Source organism: Heterocephalus glaber, unplaced genomic scaffold (genome assembly GCF_053883595.1).
Source record: "Heterocephalus glaber isolate CG9 unplaced genomic scaffold, H.glaber_assembly_v1.0 deba00001690, whole genome shotgun sequence".
In the NCBI taxonomy this organism is placed as follows: domain Eukaryota; kingdom Metazoa; phylum Chordata; class Mammalia; order Rodentia; family Bathyergidae; genus Heterocephalus; species Heterocephalus glaber.
This window is the reverse complement of record NW_028258415.1, coordinates 2,043,313-2,066,818: the sequence shown is the minus strand read 5'-3', so window position 1 is coordinate 2,066,818 and position 23,506 is coordinate 2,043,313. Positions and strand designations below refer to the sequence as shown.

Genomic DNA, 23,506 nt, shown 5'->3' with positions numbered 1-23,506 from the left:
ACCATGACTGTGACACTTGTCCTTATTATTTTTGGGCTGATGAGGCTGATCTCTGGCAAAATGCAAAGAGGAGACTTGTATTCCTTTCTTCTCACCTCCTTTCACTCAGGAGAAATTCTAGGTAATGTTACTTTTGGTACCATCCACCCCCAGCAACCGCTCAGGTTTCCCAAGGTCAATCTCTGTAAATTAGTTAGGAGAGATTGGGGAAGCTACTACTATCAGTTCATAAACCTGGGAACCATGACTTTTATGAGTGTCCATGATTCAATCTATTTGGACAGCAGGAATGTGGGTCCCTGAATGATTTCTACTGTCCTAACTGGGGCTGTGTAAAGATTGCCTCCTATAGTGGGGGACCAAATGTCACTAATGATATCATAGTTTGGAAACATGGGTACTGAGTCATGATTCTGATACAAAGGCTCTTGGACTCTAAATGGGCCACAGGATGGAATTTTGGATCCCTGGAGGACTAATTGCTGACCTAGGGGAAATCATTACCTTTCAAACCCAACTGCTAAGCCAAGAACCAAGACAACAAATAGAACGCTTAATGAAGGTAAAGGACCTCTTACTCGAGCCTCACACTGTTATCTCTCCTTCAAAGCATCTGCTCTTAGCTACCAATAAAGCAGGCCTGCCACATGTACTGCTTCCCTCCCTATTCTCTTTGCTGGGAGCCATCCACACTATGTTAAACATAACTCAACCAGACCTGGCTCATGACTGTTGGCTCTGTCTAAAAGCAAAGCCTCCTTATTATGTGGGTGTGTGAATCTTGGGCTCAATAAAAGCCTCAAGTACTGTCTTAGCATGCACTTTTGCATAGCCCCCCCTTGACAATTGGTGACATTTATGGAAATGCAACCTGTCTGGCAACTTCTTCTTATGATATGAATAACTCCCCTTTTCCATGCTGTGTGTAGCCAAACCATGACTCTGGAGACCTTGAAGGCTTATTTTCCCCCTAACAGCACTTGGCTAACTTGTATCTTGAGATTTACTAGGAGTGTCAGAATTCCTGAGGGAGATACTAGATTTGAAGTCTTGTGCATCATGATGTGAGTTCTTCCTCAAGTTTATGTGCATGAAGGACCATAGGGATGGGATTTCATAGCACCCCCAGGACTACTGTAGAGACAGAAGCGAGCAACCCCCATAATCATTCCAATTTTGTTGGGATTGGAGATAGCTGGCTTAATGGAGTTTGGAACTGCCACATTGGCTAGAGAAGAACTTCAATTCTCAGCTTTGGAAGAACAAGTAGACACTGACCTAGGAAGCCTGAAATATAATGTAGAGACTCTTCACTCCCAAATAGAGTCACTAGCTGAGATGCCCTTCAGAATCAAAGGGGGATCCCTCTAGTCCTCTTGTCACAAGGAGGATTATGTTCTGCTCTAGAGGAGGCATGTTCTTTCTATGCCAACAAGTGGTGTAATTCAGGATACCCTTCAAAAGTTCAAGGAAAATCTAGATAGACATCAGAAGGAGAAGGAAAGTAATAACTCATGGTATCATAGCCTGCTCAATTGGAGCCCTTGGGTAACTTCCCTTATCACTGGACTGGCTAGTCCCCTCATCCTGCTTTGTCTCAGGCTCTTTATTGGCCCTTGTATTCTTAATTGGATAATCAACTTTATAAAACAGTGTATAGCCTGCTATACTGATGCATATGAGATCTTACTACAATTCCTTATATAACCCCCTACCCAAACAAGAGGCTGTCATTGAATTAAAGCTTTCACATCATGCTTAGAGGTGTTGGGAATGTGATAGTCAACCCAACTCCATCTTGTGCCTCAATGTCATTTTGTACCTGTGCTTGAACAAAGTGTTTATGTTGAACAAAGCACCCAAAACCCCCACATTCTTCTTGGCAATAAACTTGCTGCAGTTCCAGGATGTTTTGTAGCTCACCTAGTGTGTGTGAAATGTCATTGTGCCCCCCTTCCCACTAACCTGACATGGTTCTGCTTCTGTAAAATTCCACTTGCTCTCCCCTGATCCCTCCCCAGCTGAAAGCATGTTTTAAAAGAAGAATTCAAATTGCTTCCCATTGCCAAGGAAACTTTTTATGGCAATAGCCCCTCTTTGACTGCCAGCTATAATAAATGGGCTCAAATCTGGCACAGAGTGTGGTGCATCTCTATTGTTTGAACTCACTCTCTCCTCCATAACACAAGCAACCTTTTCTGACTCAGACAGTAGTTTGTTTCCTTTGAAATATATTTAATTTAAGCAGTCAAAACAAAAATAAAAGGTATTCTTAACAGTAGAAGATATTTATAAAAGATTTTCTCTGAGATCCTAAACAGAGCAGTTGTTTCTTTTGTTTACTGACAGAAGTGGAAGACTACTAGACAGATGAAATGGCATTTGGTGAGTAAGATGAGCTTCTTTTCTTTTTGCTGATTTTGGTGAAGACATGAGGGGCAGAAAGAGAAATGAAAGGTGTTCCTGGGAAGAAGACTTACAGCTCCATGGAACAGAGTGCAGCCTGACCCCTCAAGAATGCCCTCAATTCCCACCCCATAAAAGATTGTGCTGATGTACAACAAATTTGATTTATTTCATTGAGCTAAGTATATTTACAGTTTGAGCTCAGTAGAGCAACAAATATTTGCTGATAGAAGTGATGTGTGTATTATTCCATTTCTGTTTTCTTGAGAGAAATTGCAGTATTATATGAAAATGTTTTTAAAATGCATTGACTATTTTTACTAAAACAATTAAAATTTCATGAAATATCCTTATAATATCATTCAGAATCTGTTTTATTTAGTTTTAGATATTAACAGGTATTTCTAACATGTAAGAAGTTTGGAGCTCAAAGTATATTGGAAACTTACTTTTTAATATTAACAAATCTCTGCTGTGAAATAATTCTCTATCATATTCTGTGATGTACATATTAATTCCTCACAGTCTCCAATTGCACAAATATAATTGACACTCCAGCTGGTGTGTTCCAACACAAATAACCACATTTGTATTTAAGGAAACTTTCCATAACTACTCCAAAACAAAACTATACATGGCAGGAAAATTAATAATGCATATTCCTTAAAGACTAGAAGTTCTCTTGAGTTTGCCTTTAGGGGTCACTGAAATCTTAGTGACCTTTGCTTAGCATATCAGATTCTTCCACAAAACCACCTTTCCTTCTTTTCACTCTCTTTCAGTCAATGCCAGATGTTCATGGTGATCCAATGTTTCACTCAACTTTTCTCACCCTCTCAATTGTCTTTCACTCATATTTCTTCTAATAAATTTGCTGAACACTGTTATATTTGGATTTATGCTTATGTAAGGATTCATATCAATGCACTTACTATATGACATGTAGTTTTCCATGTGTTATAAAGGAGCAGTTTCACAGTTTGTATATATTATGTATATATAATATAAACAGAGACAGAAACAGAGAGAAAGAGAAAAAGGGAGTGAGAGAATGATACATTTTATAAAGGAAATAAAGGATTTAGACAGAGCCTTGGAAGATGGGTAAGATTTAGATCATAGAATTTGAGGAATTGATATAAGGGACACATTTTATAATTCTGTATCACATGTTTATGTCAACCAAGCAAATATAAATAGAGTTAAGTGAAAATTTTAATCAGAAGATTCTTCACACAAATAAGTTAACGTAATTTTATTAACGTATTAAAGTAGTATGGCTTCTAATTTCAAGGCACATAATGTCAGTTTTCTGTTCCTATGTAGCAATTTTAGTTTTTCTCAACCTTTTGTGAAGTATTTAAACTGAATATAAAATGATTATCCTGTCACTTTTTAAATCCACTTTCAGTGACTGCACACTGGGGACTTGGAAAGGTCAAGTTATGATTTTTTTACATTATGGGAACAGGTAAATATTACAAAACAATTTTTCCCTCTTCTGGGAGAGATTTTATTTGTTTCCTTATTTTCTGGAAAACAGTTTGTTAAATACTTGCCAGTATAACTCTAACCATTTAATATTAATATTTAATGTTTGAACATTTACCAGTTAATGTTCATCCCCAAGTCAGGATTGGTTTAACATATTGAAATAGATATGTTCCAGATTCACTTAGAGAATTTTAAAATTATTTTATTTCAACTGCATTTACAATGGCCTGATATATTCTTTGATGTGGACTCAGCACATATTATTCCTCCTGAGGCTTGGCCTTGCAACTCTTTCCCTATCTCTTCCCATTAGTCTTGAAAATCTCCAGATGGACTGAATTTTCTCTTTTGCAGGGTATGGTAATGTCACAGCAGGCAAACACAAAAGTGCAGCCATCTCCTGAACCTCTGCTAGTAAGGCATCACAAAGAGGACAAGTAGAAAGGAAAATTAAACTTCTTCAAATAATCCCTCTGTGAAGCCTTCTCTGACCTTCCAAATTTAGCAAGATAAGTCAATGACACACAATTATTTCATATTTTCTTTTTGTCTACTCAGAATTATATTGCAGCTGCTAATTCAATTTAAAATTCCTGAACCTAGGCATAAGTACCCATGCATTATGCCCCCACAACATGTCTCAGAATAATTAGCATGCGATATCAGAATAATTAGCACTAAGTTCCTTTCAATAGCTCAGTTGAAATCAGTAAGTGCACGCAGAACCCAGCAACAAATGAGACAAAAGACACTTGCATGTGGACAGGACCCAGCCAGGACCAATGCCTGGCCACAGCAGCTTGGGCCAACAAGCCCTGACCAAAGGCACACCTGGAAAAGAGCTGAAGAGGCATACAAGCAACAACAAGTGGTCCACCCTGATACCATCTGTAAGTGAACTCAGAACCCAGTGAGAACCTGGCAGGGGCCAGAGTGGTGCAGTTGCAGGCAGGTCTTGGCCAGGACCCCACCCCTACCCCACCAGCTTGGACCCAGAGGCCCCAGCCAAAGGCCTTCCCAGATGAAAGCTATGCAGTGATGCAGGCCCCAGCCAGAGGCATGCCCACATACCATACCAAGTATGCACAGGCCCAAGTCAGAAGCTCACCCAGTTAATAGGGCAGAGCAAGGATCTAGAAGGACACCATTCTGAACACAGGAATTGGCACAGTGGTGAACTGCAGAGAAAACCCCTCTCCGGTCTTGCTGAGAATTGAAGACCATAGGGTGAGCAAAAATTCTTAACAGAGGTGAAGCATGTATCTTTTGCAATGAGGAGACATTTAAACAATTAACAAAACCAGACTTTCAGATCACCTAAGGCAACACCAGAAGGGTAATAAGATGGAACAATCTGATACTCAACCACCTGGACTCCCTGAAATGGAACAAAGAGGATCTGAAAAAAAATGAACTTAGAAATAATTTGTCAATAACAAGAAAAATTGTTTCCATAGTGCAAGCCACGGAGAATAAATCTAGAGCAGACACTCATAAAAAAATTAGATCAGCTGAGGAATATGATGGGATCTCAACATAGGAAAAAATGGAATCCATATAACAGATGCAAACAGATGTCCAGGAGATTAAAAAATCCACTGAAAGATTATGCAGCAGAATGAGCCAATGTGAGGACAGAATATCAGATACAGAAGACAGGATTGCAATTAGTGACCAAACAAATAAAAATTTCTCAAAAATAGTATGGAAGCATGAGAAATCAATCCAGCAGCTGCTAGATGATGCAAAGAAGAATAACATAACACTGATAGAGTCAATAAAGAAGCAGGAGAGAGTGAATAAAACATAAAAAACCTGTTCACAGAAGTAATGGCAGAAATCTTTCCAAGCAGGCCAAAATAACTTGGCATACAGATAAATGAGGCATATAGGACACCAAATAGCCCTGATAAAAAAAAATCTACACCTATACATGTAAGAGTTGAAATTCCAGAAACCCAAGAGAACAAAATTCTACAAGCAAAGAAAAGAGACAAATCATATACAAAAGAAAGTCCATCAGAATCACAGTAGACTTCTCAACACAAACTATCAAGGCAAGAAGAGCCTGGAGTGACAAAACAACCTCCAGGAGGCCATAGCAAGCTCCCAAGCCACACAGAACACACCGATCCAGCCCACTTCAGACAGGCAAGTCTGAAGAGGCTGTAGCAAGGTCCTGAGCCACTCAGAACACATCAATCCAGCCCACATCCTGGCAGCAATCCACTGGACAACCCCCCCACACACACTCCTCTGGCCTCTTGGCTGTACTGTCACCTGGTTCCACACTACAAAGATGGAGAAGACACTGGACCAAAAGACCACTGTACTGGGTAAGTTGGAGTTATCATCACCTCCCATCAGAACCAGGACTATCTTTGGGGGAAGAGCAACTGGAACCTGCAGTACAACCCTGCATAGTTCAAACTTATAGGAGGACAGGGAGCTCAACTTGGGACTTGCAACCATAAAACTCTGAATCTCACGGGTCTGAAACTGGTTTGTGGAGACTCATTGACTTGTATCTGCACACTGATACCCATGTTGTCTATTGTGACAACAGAGACATACCCTGAAAGAGGCCCTTCATTTTCAATTTTATTTTTTATTGCCAAAATTAGTATTATTGGTTTGTTTTTTATCTCTTTTCTTTTCTTTTTCTCCTATCTTTAATTTTTTCCCACTCTTTCAAATATTTGTTTTTCTCTCCTTTTTTTAAATTTTCTTCTTTCTTTTCTCTTTCCTTTCTCTCTCTCTTTCACTCTCTTGCTTTCCCACATAGTTCATCTCCCTTTTTGTCCCTGTTCTGGCCCACATTTGGAGTTCTTTATTTTCCTGTTATTCTCTTTTTCCTTCTCACCTGTGTCCTCTGGCCTCATTGATAACCTTCCCTTATCCTTCTACCTATCTATCCCTCACTCCCCAACTCCTTCTAACTCCCCATCCCAAAGGGTAAAGTTGTTGTATTAAAGAGTTTATTCACTATATGTTGAGTTGAACCTCGATCTTTATTTAATTCACATAGCTAAAGGTGATAGATTAATAACTCCCACAAAATGTAATTTTCTAAGATGTACTTGATGCAGTGGTGTTGCTGATTGTATAACTTGGACTAAGGTGTTGGTATTGGTCTGGTCAGTAATCCTTCCTAGTATAAGGAAAATGAGATGGGCTTAGAGTCATTAGAGACTCAAAACTGAAAGACCAGCTATATCTGGAAGACACCTCTGAGAAACAATCATTCCATAAGGGTTCTAATTACAAGTAACAAAGAAATTATAAGCTATTTCAAAGTACACCCCAGGAGTTAAACTAAGGACAGTACCAAAAACAAAAATGAGAAGACATTTAAGCAATGCACAAACTCAGACTTCCACCCCACCAAGGGTAAACCCTGGGGAAAATGAAATGGTAAAGTCCAATAACCAACCACCTGGATACCCTGAACTAATAGCACAGGAAGTAACAAAACAGATGAATGAGGCTCTAGAAAAATTCAAAGCAGAAATAATCTCCCAAACATCTACAGAGATGGTGAGCAAAGTGAAAGATGTGATTGGGGGATCTAGAACAGAAACAGATAAAAAAAAATAGATGAGCTCAGAAACATGCTGGAAGCCATGAATGCCCAGCATAAGAAAGAAATGGGAACCAAGATCACCCAACATAAGAAAGAAATGGAATCCATGAAAGAGATTCAAACAGATATTCAGGAGATTAAAAATTCCAATGAAAGTATCCACAGCAGATTAAGGGAATCTGAAGATATAATATCAGATATAGAAGGCAGGATCATGGTTAAAGACCATGAAAACAGAGATTTCTTAAAAATAGTAAGGGACCATGAGAAATCAATCCAACAGCTGCTAGATGTTGAAAAGAAGAATAACATAAGACTGATAGGAGTCCATGAAAAAACAGGAGAAACCATAATTGACATAATAAAACTATTCACAGAAATAATAGTGGAAAACTTCCCAGAGAAAAGTAGAGAATTGGAAATGCAGATAATTGAGGCATATAGAAATCTAACTAGCCATGATAAAAAAAAAAATCTACATCTAAACATATAGTAGTCAAGATCTCAGAAACCAAACAGAAAAACAAAATTCTACAAGCAGTTAAAGAAACAAATCACCTACAAAGGAAAGCCCATCAGAATCACAGCAGACTTCTCAGCACAAACCCTCAAGTCAAGGAGAGCCTGGAGTGAAGTATTTCAAGCCCTAAAAGAAAATAACTTCCAACCAAGACTGTTGTATCCTGCAAAATTATCTTTCAAAATTGATGGGGGAAATTAGATACTTCCACGACAAAGAACACCTGAGAAATTTCATGAACACCAAACCAGCACTACAAGCAATTCTAAACAATATCCTAGAAAAAACAATGAAGGTCACAACTCCATGAGGCCCAACAGAGGGAACCCACCAGGCAAGGTAAGACATTAAAGGGAAAGGGGGAAAAAATAAGAAATAAAAGAGCCAACAAAAGTAAAACATCATGACAAGGATAAATCAATATCTATTAATTATAACCATAAATGTTAATGGCCTCAATTCACCAAGCCAAAGAAATAGACTGGCAGAATGTATTAAGAACCAAAATCCAACAATATGCTGTACACAACAAACACACGTAACTCAAAAAGAAACTAATAAACTGAAAGTCAAAGGATGGAAAACAGTTCTCCATGCCACAGGAACCCACAGGGGTAGTAATCTTATTTGCAGACAAAGTAGATTTCAAGCCAAAACTAATTAAGAGAGACAAAGATGGTCACTACATCCTTGTGAAGGGAACAATCCAAGAGAAAGAGATGACCATCCTAAATATATATGCACCAAATATGAATGCCTTCAACTATGCAAAACAAATATTAATGGACACGAAAAACCAAATAAACACTAACACAATTGTAGTGGGGGACCTCAATACCCCACTATCACAAATAGACAGATCATCTCCACAAAAAGTTAACAAGGAAATTCTAGAACTGAACTAAGTTATTGAACAAATGGACCTAATAGATGTTTGCAGAGTGTCCCACCCCACAAAATCAGAATACACATTCTTTTTGGCTGGACATGGGTCATTCTCCAGAATAGACCACATGCTAGTTCATAGGACATGTCTAAGTAAATGTAAAAGAATTGAAGTTAGCCCCTGTATATTATCAGACCATAGTGCAATAAAATTGGAGATCAATAACATAAGAAACTGCAAAAACCCCACAAACACATGGAAACTAAATAACATCCTCTTGAACAATTAATGGGTCACAGAAGTACTTAAAGAAGAAATTAAACAGTTTCTACAAGTAAATGAAAATGCCAGTACAACATACAGGAATCTATGGAACACAGTGAAAGCAGTTCTATGCGGGAAATTCATAGCAGTGAATGCCCATATTGGAAAACAGAGAAAACTCAGATAAATAACAGAATGCAGAACCTCAAGCTCCTAGAAAAAGAAGAGTATAACAAATCCAAAGCTCATACAAGAGAGGAAATTATAAAGATCAGAGCAGAAATCAATGCAAGGGAGACTAAGAGAACAATACAAAAAGATCAATGAATCAAAGAATTGGTTTTTTGAAAGAATAAATAAAATCAATAAACCTTTAGCCATCCTTATCAAAAAAAGGAAAGAAAAGGCATAAAGACATGCAGTTAAGAATGAAAAAAATGAAGTCACAACAGACCCAACAAAAATCCAGAGGATTATCAATACCTACTTCAAGAACTTGTATGCCAATAAAATGGAAAACACAGAAGAAATGGACAGATTCCTAGATACATATGAATTGCCAAAGTTAAATGAAGAAGATATAGAAATTCTAAACACCCCAATTACAATGAGTGAAATTGAAAATGTAATAAAAATTTTGCCAACAAAGACAAGCCCAGGTCCTGATAGCTTCACTGGTGAATTCTACAAGACATTTAAAGAAGAACTAATGCCATTACTCTTTAAATTCATCAAGGATATTGAAAGGGAACCAATACTTCCAAATTCATTCCTGGAACCAAGTGTTACTTTGATTTCAAAACCAGGGAAAGATCCAAGCCAGAAAGAGAACTACAGGCCAATCACCTTAATGAACATAGATGCAAAAATCCTCAACAAGATACTGGCAATCAGAATACAGAGGGTCATCAAGCAGATCACACACCTTGACCATGTCGAATTTATCCCAGGGATGCAAGGATGGTTCAACATTCATAAATCAATAAATGTAATACACTATATTAACAGAGTCAAGTACAAAAACCATATGTTTATCTCAAGAGATGCAGAAAAGGCATTTGACAAAATCCAACACCCATTCATGATAAAAACCCTATAGAAAATTGGAAAAGAAGGTCTTTATCTCAACCTAATTAAGGCTATCTATGAAAAACCAACACCCAACATCATACTAAATGGTTAAAAACTGAAAAATCTCATGCTAAAATCAGGAACAAGACAAAGATGTCCACTATCACCACTCCTGTTCAATATAGTTCTGGAAACATTAGCCACAGCAATTAGAAAAGAGAAAGAAATAAAAGGAATAAAGATAGGAAAGTAAGAAGCAAAACTGTCATTATTTTCGGAGGATATGATACTGTACATAGAAGACCCAAAAACCTGCACCAAAAGACTTCTAGACTTAATTGACAGATTCAGTAGAGTAGCTGGATACAAGGTCATCACTCAAAAAACAATAGCCTTCTTGTACACAAATAACAGACTCACTGAGAGAGAAATTAGGGAAAAAATTCATTTTACAATAGCATCCAAAAAAATGAAATATTTAGGAATCAATCTAACAATGGGAGCAAAAGGCCTCTACACTGAAATCTACAGCACTCTGAAAAAAGAGATCCAAGAGGATACAAGAAAATGGAAAGACATCCCTTGCTCCTGGGTAGGAAGAACCACTATAGTGAAAATGGCCATACTTCCAAAACTATATAGATTCAATGCAATGCCAATAGAAATTCCAACAATATGCTTCACAGAACTGGAGAAAACAATTACAAAATTCATTTGGAGCCAGAAGAAACCTACAATAGCAAAAGTAATTCTAAGCAACAGAGACTATCACAATCCCAGCATGAACCTATACTACAAAGCTACTGTGTTAAAATCAGCATGGTGCCAGCAAAGAAACAGACCCAAGGAACAGTGGAATAGATTAGAAGTTGCAGAAACAACTCCAGACATGCTCAGCCACCTCATCTTTGACAAATGAGCCAACCACCATCATTGGAGGAAAGATAGCCTATTTAATAAATGGTGTTGGAAAAACTGGATTTCAACCTGCCAAAGATTGAAACTAGACCCATATCTATCACCATGCACTAAACTAAGATTGAAGTGGATTAAAGATCTAAATATTAAGCCAGAAACTCTAAACTTGCTGGGCGAAAGGTTAGGTAGAACTCTTGAAGACACTGACATAAGAAAAGACTTCATGAAAAAAACCTCAGTAGCACAGGAGCTAGCAGAAAGAATCAACAACTGGGATCTCATCTTATTAAAAAGCTTCTGCACTGAAAAAGAAACCACCAACAGAGCTAACAGACAACCTACAATATGGGAAAAAATTTTAGCAGCTGTACCTCAGATAAAGGACTACTATCTAGAATATATAAAAATTGGAAAAAATCAGACCCCCAAATTCAAAGACCCAATTCAAAAATGGGCATATGAAATGAACAGTCATTTCTCAGACAAAGAAGTAAAAACAGCAAAGAAATACATGAAAAAGTGTTCTACATCACTGGTCATTCGAGCGATGCAGATGAAAATAACACTGATATTCCACCTCACCCCACAAAGAATGGCTACTATCAAGAAATCAACCAATAAAAATGCTGGTGGGGATGTGGGGAGAAAGGAACACTTCTTCATTGCTAGTAGGAGTGAAGACTGGTGCAACCACTGTGGAAATCAGTATGGAGATACCTCAAAGAATTAGGACTAGTGGTCCCATTTTATGAAATCTACAATGTGAAAAAAAAATGTTTTACCAGCTGTTCCTCAGACAATGGTCTACTATCTAGAATATATAAAGAACTTAAACACAGTCAGCCCTCCCAAATTTAAGGACCCAAGCAAAAAATGGGAATCTGAAATGAACAGACATTTCTCAGAAAAAGAAGTTAAAATAGCAAACAAAAATAGGAAAAATTGTTCAACATCACTGGTCATTTGAGAGATGCAAATGAAAACAACACTAAGATCCCACCTCACCACAGAAGGAATGGCTGCTATCATGAAATCAACCAATGACACATGCTGGTTGGGCTGTGGAGGAAAAGGGACCCTCCTTCATTGTTGGTAGGAGTGTAGACTGGTGCAACCACTGTGGAAATCAGTATGGAGATACCTCAAAGAACTAGGACTAGAGGCCCCATTTGACCCAGCTATTTCCCTGCTGGGCAGCTTACCAAAAGAATTAAAAGAATCATACCACAGCAATATATGTGCACCCATGTTCATAGTGGCACAGTTTGTAATAGCTAAAACTTGGAAACAGCCCAATTGCCCATCAACTGGGGACTGGGAAAATAAAATGTGTTTTGTTCTTTTTTTTATAAAATGGACTACTACTCAGCCAAAAAGAATGAGAAATTGGAGATATTTATATCTAAATGGATGTACTTTGGGCAATACTCTTAAGTGAAATAAATAGGACAGACGTGTAAATACTGAATAGTTTCTCTGGTGTGAGAAACTGAAAGTGCACATAAAAATCAACAGTTATAATCGATAATGTGAAATAGGAAGAAAAGCTGCAGAGGTGAAGTGGAAGGGGTAGGGGAAAGGAAAGAAGGGAATGGAATTAATATGAGAAAATGAAAAAATGGAAACAAGGTCTTTGTAAATAGGGAGGGATGGAGGAGTTGAAGGGATGGCAGAGGAATGGGGAAAAAGTAAGAACCAAGAGATTATGTAAAGGTGCAAATGTCCAATGATGAATGTCATTATATTGTATACCTAAAATGTTCTAATAAAATTAATTTTAAAAATTTACTCCCCAGCGATATATGTGCACCCATGTTTATAATGGCAGAGTTTGTAATAGCTGAAGCTTGGAACCAGCCCAAGTGCCCATCAACTGGAAACTGGATAAAGAAGATGTGTTTTTTTTTATAAAACGGAGTACTACTCAGCCATAAAGAATGAGAAACTAGAGACATTTATAGCTAAATGGATGCATATTGAGGCCATACTCTTAAGTGAAATAAATAGGACACACATATGTAAATACTGAATACTTTCTCTAGTGTGAAAAACTAAAAGTGTAAATAAGGATTAAAATGATTAAAATGAATAACAGATAATTTGATATAGGAAAAGCTCCAAAGGTATAGGGTTGGTGGGAGGGGAAGCAGAAGGGAAGAAGGGAAAGGAAAAATTATGAGAAAAGAATAAAAAATGGAAACAAAATCTATGTAAATAGGGAAGGGTGGAGTGGATGAAGGGGGCACAGGTAATGGAGGAAAAATAAGAACTAAGATACATCATGTACAGGTACAAGCACCCAATGGTAAATGTAAATGTATTGTATACCTAAAATGTACCAATAAAAGAATAAAAAAAAATTACTCCCCATACAGGAGCTAACATACAGACCAATTGTTGGCTGTTGGTATTGAACATTTCTATAAAGAAATATGTTGCCTAGACACCCATGTATATAAAGTTCCATGGTTTCATATACAAAACACTTCACTTACACCTGAAGTCCTTGATATCCTGGTTTATCATTACCAATGGCTCCTCTGACCCATCCACAATATTTAGATTAATTGTGTGACAGGCCAATTCGAATGGCTTTCTGAATATCCTGAAACTATTTTTTAAAAACATATTAAAATTCATGGAAGGGACTGGGGATTTAGCTCAGTGGTTCCCACACCTGCCTCCCAAGTGCAAGGTCCTGAGTTTGATCCATGGTAAAATAAAATAAATAAATAAATAAATAAATAAATAAATAAATAAATAAATAAATAAATCTCAGTTGAGCAAAAGTCTTTTTCTTACACTTTTTTGGTTTCATCTTCCTAATATTTTAGCTTTAAATATTCCTAAGTGTTCTTGCCTTGCAAAATCATCTCTGCAAAACCTAGATCAATCAACTTTGCCCTTTATACACTTTCACATCAACAACTACATTTCCCCCGGCATCTACTTCAGATAGATTTAATTATTTAGTTGTGCAATTCTACATGTAATATGGAAAGCTTCCTTAAGAGGTAATTTTCACTTCTGTATTCTCCTAAACATTGACATGGCACTATGGCAGAGCTTGACATAGAAGTAGCTTGGTGAACATCTGCTAAGTAAATGAGTAAAGAGTCACTGAAAAATTCACAGATAAGCCCTTCAGGCACCTGGGAAGTGTTATATCAAATTATTTTTTGTTGAATGAACATCTCTATTAATCACATCAATTTCAAACTGAAAAAGTGATAATATCATTATTGTGATGACAATGACCACCTTTACAAGAACAATAATACATCAGACATATTCAGAATGAAATGATGTATTTTTTACTAAATGCTATTGGAGTATCTACTTTTCTTATCCTGAAATTTTCTAGGATTCGATGGGCATATAAGTATACCACAATACTAAATTAAGTAAGTATTTGTCATTGTTTTTTAAAATGTGTAAAACAAAGTGAACAATATAATTTATTTTCTAAACTACATCATAAACATGGTGCTAAAACCAAGTTTATTTTTAAAAACTACATTCTACAGAGCTTTGTAAAGTACTACAACATTTTCAAAATAAAATAGGACAAGCACCACTTGTCAGTTTGAACTATCTATACAGATCTTCCAACACTGGAAATTGTGCTTTGCATACAAAATTCAGAAATAAAAGAAAATCATACCAAAATTGTCATCTGAAACATTGTGACAGAAAGAATGCCATCTGGGATATCTATTAGTAAGTAATTGATGTCAGATTTTTTTCAAAGTAATGACTGTCAGGTAAAAGGGCCAAAGACCAAGACCAGACCAGGCCACAACAAGCCTTTATTAGGGGAATAGATTTGCCGGGCAGTCTCTGAACAAAGGAGAGACAAAAAGCAACATGGCCAGGGCAGGGAGAGTCTTTTATAGAGACAGGGGTGGGGCTTGTAGGGGCTGAGGTGAGGTTGAGTGAGGTTGTGATCAGGGAGTGGAGGAGCCGGTGACATCACTAGGTGGTAGGAGGTGAGCGAGTATTAGGTTACTCTATAGGTGGGACCAGGGGCATGCTGGGAAGAAGGGTTTGTTCTTTGGTTGGAGCAACCATCTTGCCATGATGTCACACAGGGGAGGGGGTAAGGCACCATAGGAAGAGGGTAGCTACTATACATAATAGCTGCTGTGGTAGTGGGAGACCTATCATTCCAGACTTTTGTTTTATGACAGTTAGGTGAAGGTCTCTTCTTCTCGAGCTGCTTCCTATTGACCAGGGGCAAAGATTGGGGCTAGAACTGGATCTAATGAAGCCTGTGGCAAGTGGGGACCTCTGCTATTTGTCGTACTGGCTGGTACCCTGCCATGATGAATTCCATGACTGTCTGGTTGGTGAATGCCCTCATTCATTCCTGCAAGAAATTTTGAAAACAGCAAACCAGACAGGGTCTGAAGAGTAAGATAAGGCAGATGGTGACCAGTGGCCCTATCAGAGGAAGGAGGCAGGGCAGCAAACTATTTAGGGAAAAGAGATTTTCATTTACCCAATTGTTCATTCTTTGATCAATGTTTGAGGCCCTTTCAGTGAGCTTTTTTGCTGCATCTTGTACTATACCCGATTAATTTGTATAAAAACAACATTCCTCTCCTAGAAAAAGACATATACCACCCTTCTCTGCTGTAAGGAGATCTAGCTCCCTCCTATTTTGGAGAATGACAGCCACTAAGGAATCTATTTGGTTTTGTAAAGTTGTGATTGATCTAGCTATTTCTTTTAGGCTGTCACTTAGCTCTTTAGAGAGAGTTTAGAATTGAGTTAGTGAGGTAGCTAGGCCTCCTACTCCTGTTTCTAAAGCAGAAGTGATGCCTAGTCCTACAAATAAGGGTATTAATTGGACAGCTCGTCTATGTCTGACCAGTGTTTTTGTTGGCACTGATAAAGTTTGATTGTTTGGGGCTATATCAATGTTAGGGCTGAGGTAAACTAGAGTGCAAGTCCCTGTCCAATTAGTTGGCAGGCACAGGTGGGCCGAAGTTCCACAAAGGAAGAAGATCCCTTGACTGGGTAAACAAAATTGGTTGTGTATGTCAAAAAGATGTGTGTTATTCTCCATTTTCCATATTCCTAGTGTTCCTGCCAACACAGCACATGTTAAGGGTTGAAAAGGTCTTTGGCATGAGATTTGTTGGGCATTGTTGGTCCTATTTTCCCATTGGAGGAAGAATCTCCTGGTATCTACCAGAAGCCATTCTGGAGAATGGTTAAATGTTGGAATATGGAGGCATTCTGAGACTGAGGGGGATGTGTTGCAAGGAGTCCAGGGATGTATAGTCATACAAGGCATATGCTGACCATTGCAAACCCCAGAATTTTTGTTGAGAAGACCCTGTGTCATAATTTTTGGAGCCCCAGTGAAGCAGACAGGCTGAACAAAGTGGGCATCTTGGGTGACCTTGTAGTTAGTATGACCTGACGAGGCTTGTAATTGTAATGTGTAATTACACTTCCAAGAGGGAAGATGTCCCAACATGGAGCCCATGGACAAATTATGCTGAAAGCAAAGTGGGGCCTGAAAGCTCAAGATGATGTTATCAGCTATAGGTCTGAGTATAGGCTTTTCCTTACTCTCATATAGAGATAGGTTAGCCATGTAAGATTGAAGGAGTTGGGCTGCATGACCTGTTTGTGTTTTTCTTGTCATATAAGTGGTGTGAAAGTCAGTGAGGGACTGTTTATTAAATAACTGTAAAGGGCCTCCCATCTTATACTGAGGATGGTAAGATTGGTTGTAGCCCAGACTTTTGTAGGTACTGGGATGGCTGTATAAGAAGCAGTGGATAGGGACAAACAGAGCCAACAGTTACTGGCTAGAGATGGGTTGAATTGATTTAATAGGGAGTGGGTTAGCTGGAGCATGTTATCTAGATAGTGTGGAAGTGAGGAGTGAGTCAATTGGAGGTCATTGTATATGTGTGTAGGGTTGACAGGTAAGGGTGGGGCCATGGAAACTGCATGTAGAGGAAAGAGGAAGATGGAGATGAGGGCACTTGGGAGAATTGTGATGTGGACCCCGTAGTGTGTGATGGAATGGTGAAGAGTCTTGTCAAAGGGAAGAAGAGAAGAGTGAAGAAACATTTTTGTGTATTTGTGAAGACAAGAATACCAGGAAGGGTGATAATTAGGTAATAGGTTACCATGAGAAAAAAACTTGTGAGGGAGCCTTAATGACAGCTGTTAGTCATCCTTGATAAATTACTGTAGACAACCAATAATACTAATGAGGGTAATGATGAGGTAGTATATTGCTGCCAGAATACATTTGTCTATGGTTTTCCAGTCTCTCAGGGCAGTGGCAGTGAGCCTAATCCCAAATAGAAGGCCCAAAAGAATTAATAAGAGAAGGCTGAGGACATCTATAGGTGACCCTGTGTATATGGAATCATAATATCCCATGGGTCCCTTAACAAAGGGGAATGTCTTGAGGCAGATGAAGGTGTGTGTACAAACAGCAAATGAGGAGAAAAGAAAAGAGCTCTCTCAAAACATGAAAAATCAGCTAGTGCTCCCTGTAACCAGAGGTCTGTTACCCACTGGAGGATTGTCTCAGGGATGTCATCCTGTGGGCATCACCAAGCGATGTTTTCCAGAGCACACTTGAGGAAGGCCCCAAACTGCTGCTATAAGAGGATGTACATCCATATTACCTAGGAAAGTCAATTGGAATTTGAGCCGATAAGGATAGAGATGTCAATGAGAGAGAGAGAGAGAGAGAGAGAGAGAGAGAGAGAGAGGTTAACTTTCCTCTGGAATCTGTGTGAAAGTATGGAATAATCTGAGTTTAGTAGGTCCTGTGAAAATGGAGGAGTATCTGGCAGTGTTAGATTGTTGTTCAGGCTGTTTCATCTGGGAACCTAGAGGAGCCTTTTTTGTCCTGGAAAGATGGAATCAGGGGACTCTTTCCTGGAGTTTTACTGTGGTAGGAGTTATTAATGAAACAGTGAAAGGTCCCTACCAATGTGGCTGGAGGGGTCTTGGGGACAGGTCTTGAGATATACCTGGTCACCTGGAGAAAGAGGAGGAGGATGTAGAATACCTGATGAGTCTGGAAAGGGGAGAGTTTGGTTAGCCAGGGTTTGAAGGAGATGACGGGCATAATTAAGTGTTGGGATATAATCAGCAAGCGCTGATGATGGGTCTGGTAAGTTAGAAAACAAGAGAGGTCGTCCATACATCAATTCAAAGGGGGTTAAATTTAATGGTTTTAGTGGTGCTGAGTGAAGCCACATGAGAGCTAAAGGGAGGAGGGTAATCCAATTTTGTTTGAGCTCTATTGAGAGTTTAGTTAGTTGAATTTTAATTAACTCATTGGCTCATTCTACCTTGCCTGATGATTCAGGTCGATATGGGATGTGTAGTTTCCACTGTATATTGAGTGTCTCTGTTACCTGTCGGGTGATCTGAGAGATGAAGGGAGGTCCATTGTCTGATTGAATGGAACGTGGAAGGCCAAATTGAGGAATGATTTCTGTTAGGAGCACATGAACTACAGCAGCTGCTCCTTCCGACCTGCAGGGAAAGGCTTCTATCCACCCCATGAAAGTATCTACCAAGGTTAGGAGATATTTAACCTTTTTTACAGGTGGCATATATGTGAAATCAATTTGCCAATCTTCCCCTGGTAGTTTTCCCCTCGACTGGTGAGTCTTTGTGTGTGTTTGAAAGCCACCTTGGGGACTGGGGGTTGAGCAAATGGGACAGGCCTGTGTTACTGTCTGTGTTGCTAAAGATGGGTGGTATAGAAAAGGCCTGAGAAGGTGCAGGAGGGGTTGGGTTCCTATATGGAGTGAGTTATGTATGTCAGTGAGGAGAGGAATTATTTGATCATCAGGTATGACATGGCATCCCTGATATAGAAGCCAATCATTTCTTAGTGTAGCACCCTTTTCCATGTATTTGGACTTTTCCTGGGGAGAATAGTTAGGTTTTAAGGGTGGAATGATTAACAACTGGTTTTGGCTTTGGGGAATACATTGTTGTGCCATGTTGTGGGCAGTTTGATCTGCTTTGTTGTTTCCCTGAGCTATAGGAGAGGAAGATGATTGATGTCCTTTACAATGAATGACCCCCACTTGTTTTGGGAGGGTGGCCACTTGGAGAAGGGCATGTATTAGACGTCCATTAATAATGGGTGTCCCTTTTGTGGTCATAAACCCTCTTTCTCTCCAAATGGAGTTATGAGAGTGTAGGGTGTGGTAGGCATATTTGGAGTCAGTATAAATATTGCCTCACCTGTAGTGAGCTAAACTAAGAGCTCAGATGAGTCCAATTAATTCTGCTTGTTGAGAGGTAGTGTTGTGTGGGAGTGTGTTAGCCTCAATGGTCTGTGTGAAAGAAACTATTGCATATCCTGCCCCCTTCTGGCCGGGCACATGGGTGGAAATTGAGCTGCCATCAATAAACCATGTGAATTCCGGATCTGAGAGAGCCTCTGAGGAGACATTAGGGAGGGAGGGAAGGAGGTTTTCAATTGTTTCTGTGCACGAGTGGGAGAGTGTCTGAACAGCCTCAGGAAGGAGACTGGCTGGGTTAAGAGAGGGGCAGGACTGAAGAGAGAAAGATGGGTTTTCTATAAAAGTGGTATGGAAGAGCTGTAGCCTAGAGGGGGACAGGTGTGAGAGGCTATAATGAGTGAGTAAGTCCTGTAAGGGATGGGGTGACTTTACAGTCATTGGTTGGCCAAAGGTAAGTTTGGAACTTTCTTGGGCTAAGAGAGAAGTGGCCGCCAGAGGGCATAAACATGTAGGCCAGCCTCAGACTGTGTAATCAAGCTGTTTAGACAGGTAGGCAACTGTAACTAAGTGTGATCCTATGTTTTGTCCCAGAACTCCCAAAGCCAATCCTGTTCGTTCAGTGACATACAGAATGAATGGCTTTTGAAGATCTGGGAGAGCCAGTGCTAGGGCAGAGAGGATAGCAGCCTGAAGCCTGAGAAATGGTCCCTTGATAGAAGTATTATTTGTAGGTTCATTTGGGTCTCCTTTGGAAGCATCATACAGGGGTTTAGCAAGTAGACTGAAGTTTGCTATCCATAAGTGGAGAAAGTCTGCAAGCCCCAGGAAAGACAGGATCTTGGCCTTGGAGGAGGGGATGGGGAGGTCCCGAATAAGTTGTTTACGGTCCAAGGTGATCTCTCATTGCTGATATGAGATCTTAACCCCAAGGTATTGTACTGTGAGTTGGGAGAGTTGGACCTTGTCCCTGGAGACTTGGTACCTCTTTTTATATAAGAAATTAAGTAATGTAGCTGTGTGTTGCTGAGAGAGTGTGAAGGTGGGGCTGCACAAAAGTAAGTCATCTACATATTGGAGCAGCTTAGAGGGAGACAGGTTTAATTTTAAGAGGTCAGTAGCCAAGGCCTGTCCAAAGAGGTGTGGAATATCCCGGAAACCCTGTGGAAGAACTGTCCAAGTAAATTGTTGACAGTGTCCCGTATCAGGGACAGTCCATGTGAAAGCAAAAAGATTTTGTGAGTTGGAGTGTAGGGGGATGGTGAAAAAGGCATCTTTGAGGTCTAGAACCATGAAATAATGTGAAGAGGAGGGGATATGGGACAGTAACATATAGGGGTTGGGAACAACAGGGTGTAAAGGAAGTACAGCAGAATTGATGGCTCTTAAGTCTTGTACTAATCTGTAGGAACCATTTGTTTTTAAAACTGGAAGGATAGGAGTGTTGTAGGGGGAGTGAGTTTGTCTGAGAAGTTCCTTGTTGAGTAGATTGGTAATTACAAACTTTAATCCTTTTAAATGTTTTAAGGCTAAAGGGTATTGGGGAACATTTGGAAATTGAGTGATATCTTTGAGAGAGATCTGAATGGGAGGGTGATGTTTAGCCACAGAAGGGGTGGAGGCATCTCAGGCTGAGGGGTCAATATAAAGCTCCCTAGGAGAGGGTGAAGTTAGATTGGGAGTTGAATCTGTCAGGGGGGCAGTCAGGAGCAGCAGAATACTGGTAGGGTATGAATTGGCTGAGTGAAGCCCTAAATTTAGTTAAAATATCTCTCCCCAAGATGGGGATAGGGCAGCTAGGAATAACCAAGAAACTATGTGAAAATGTACTGCCCAGCAGAGAACAAGCTAGGGGTGGTGTACTTAGTGGGATTGAGGGTATTCCCTGAACTCCCACAATAGTTACCGCGGAGGGACGTGTAGGGCCTGAATACTGTGTTAAGACCGAATAGGTAGCCTCCGTATCAAGGAAAAATGAAATAGGCCTACCTGAGATGCTGACAGTTACCCTGGGCTCATTGAGAGTGATGGCTGCGGGGACTGTAGATGACCCTGGGCACTGTCAATCCTCCGTTGTCAGGCCAATGAGCTCTGACAGAGACGTCTCTGCACCTGCTGACTGGGTTTGAGGAGGGGATGGCCTCTTACCTCTTTGGCGAAGGGGACAGTCAACCCTCCAGTGACCCATCTGCTTGCAGTCGGGACAAGGGCCAGACGGTGGCTTGGGATTGGGACATTCTCTAGCCCAGTGTCCAGTCTGATTACACTTAAAATAGGCCCCAGGAGGCCCATCATGAGTAAATGTCCTTTTGCAAGATGGTGGTTTACCCTGCAGGGCTGCTGCCAGCATCTGGTAATTGGCCACTTTTTGTTGTTTTGCTTGTTTCTCACGGTGATTGAACACCTTAAAAGCAACATTGAGGAGCTCAGTTTGTGTGGCCTGGGGGCCCTCCTCAACCCTTTCTAGTTTTCTCCTGATGTCAGGGGCAGACTGTGAAATAAAATGGGTGTTAATAACAATCGTGCCTGCCTGAGAGGTGGGATCAATTTTGGTATATTTTTGAAGAGCATCAGCCAACCTAGAAAGAAACTGTGCTGGATTTTTCTTGGGGTCCCTGAGTTATTTCCCTAATTTTATCAAAATTAACTGTCTTTTGTGAAATTCTCTTTAAGCCTTCTCCGAGACAAACAATCAGAAGAAGACAGTGGCAAGCAAGTGTCTGTGAACAGAGGTCAGAGAGGGGAAACTGCTATCCCAATGACTCAGAAAGAGAAAGAAGCTGGAAAAGATTTCACCTACTTAATAGTGGTACTCATTGGAATCAGCATTACAGGTGGCTTGTTTTAAGTGATTTTCAAAGAACTTTTTTCTTCAACCATTCCTAGTAAGATATATGGGAAAGCCTTAGAAAAATGAAGAAAACATCCCGAGGTGATCAGTTTCTTTGGTGACCCTGTTAAAGGCTATGAGGAGATGACCAGACATGGTTGAAGGCATTGTGTCAGTTTTATCGCATATGTAAAAGATGGGCTGAAACACACACATGTGAAATTCTACATTGAAGGGTCCAAGCCAGGGGAGCAAGGAACAGTGCATGTGGAAGTGAAAGAGAATCCAAAGACTGGTGAATATAAATTTTGGTACATATTTGTGGAAGTGGAATCCTAACCTAGGAGAACCATTATCATTGAAGATAATTGATCCCAAGATAATTAAAAGAATCAAGGAAGCACACTGTTTCCTGGTGGGTGTGAAATGGTGTATATTCATGATGTTCTTCACAACTCTCTTCCAGAATCTGTTCAGAAGAGTAATTCAGGAGTATATCACTCATAAAGGTGAATGTAATAGGATATTTGATGCATTTAGACAAGCCTTTCTTGTGAAAAATCATGAAATAGATCATATAGCATATTTTATTAGTGAATTTTCAATTATGGCAGTATTTCTGCTCTAATATCATTCATGATGAGAATTTTTGTTACTGAATGTTTTACAACATGTAAATAAAGCAAATTTCAATATTTTGGAGTTTTTTTATATTACATAATTATATGAAACCAGCAGAAAAAATTAGAACTAAAATAAATGTCCAGAGCTGGGGATTTAGCTCAGTGGCACCGTGCCAGCCTTCCAAGCACAAGGTCTTAAGTTCTATCCCCAGTAGCAGAAAAAAAAAATGTCAAAAACATCTTCCATATAATTTGGAATCTCTTAGAATAACATATGAAAGTCTTTGAGGATTATAGTCAGTTAGATGTTAAATATATCATAGAAATGTTGTGGAAACTGTATGACTTAGGAATCTATTTCCTGTTTCCCACCTCGTGATTAGAGGCACTTTCTATTGTGGGAGGAGAACACACTCTGTATGGTTAACTGGCTCTCACTCCATCTGTTCTAGCAGGTTTGTGGGCTGTACAGGTCCTTCAGCCTCATCAGACCTCACCATTCCCTGGTTGGCTGGTGACTGAGATGATGGGTACAATTGCCTTGACCATAGAGGTGTTGTCCCCGGCCCCTTCCGAACTTATGCTGATACTTGACACTGCCAAGAGAATGCCAGAAATAAGTGGGAGTTGTTCAAATGTGTGTGAGGCCCTTTTTTAAAAATACT

At 39.5% G+C, this 23,506-nt stretch overlaps 1 pseudogene; it reads left to right on the top strand.

The window, feature by feature from the left end:
* The first annotated feature begins 16,618 nt into the window (after positions 1-16,618).
* On the top strand, positions 16,619-22,590 carry LOC147821793 (mitochondrial import inner membrane translocase subunit Tim21 pseudogene; annotated as a pseudogene).
* Positions 22,591-23,506: the final 916 nt, after the last annotated feature.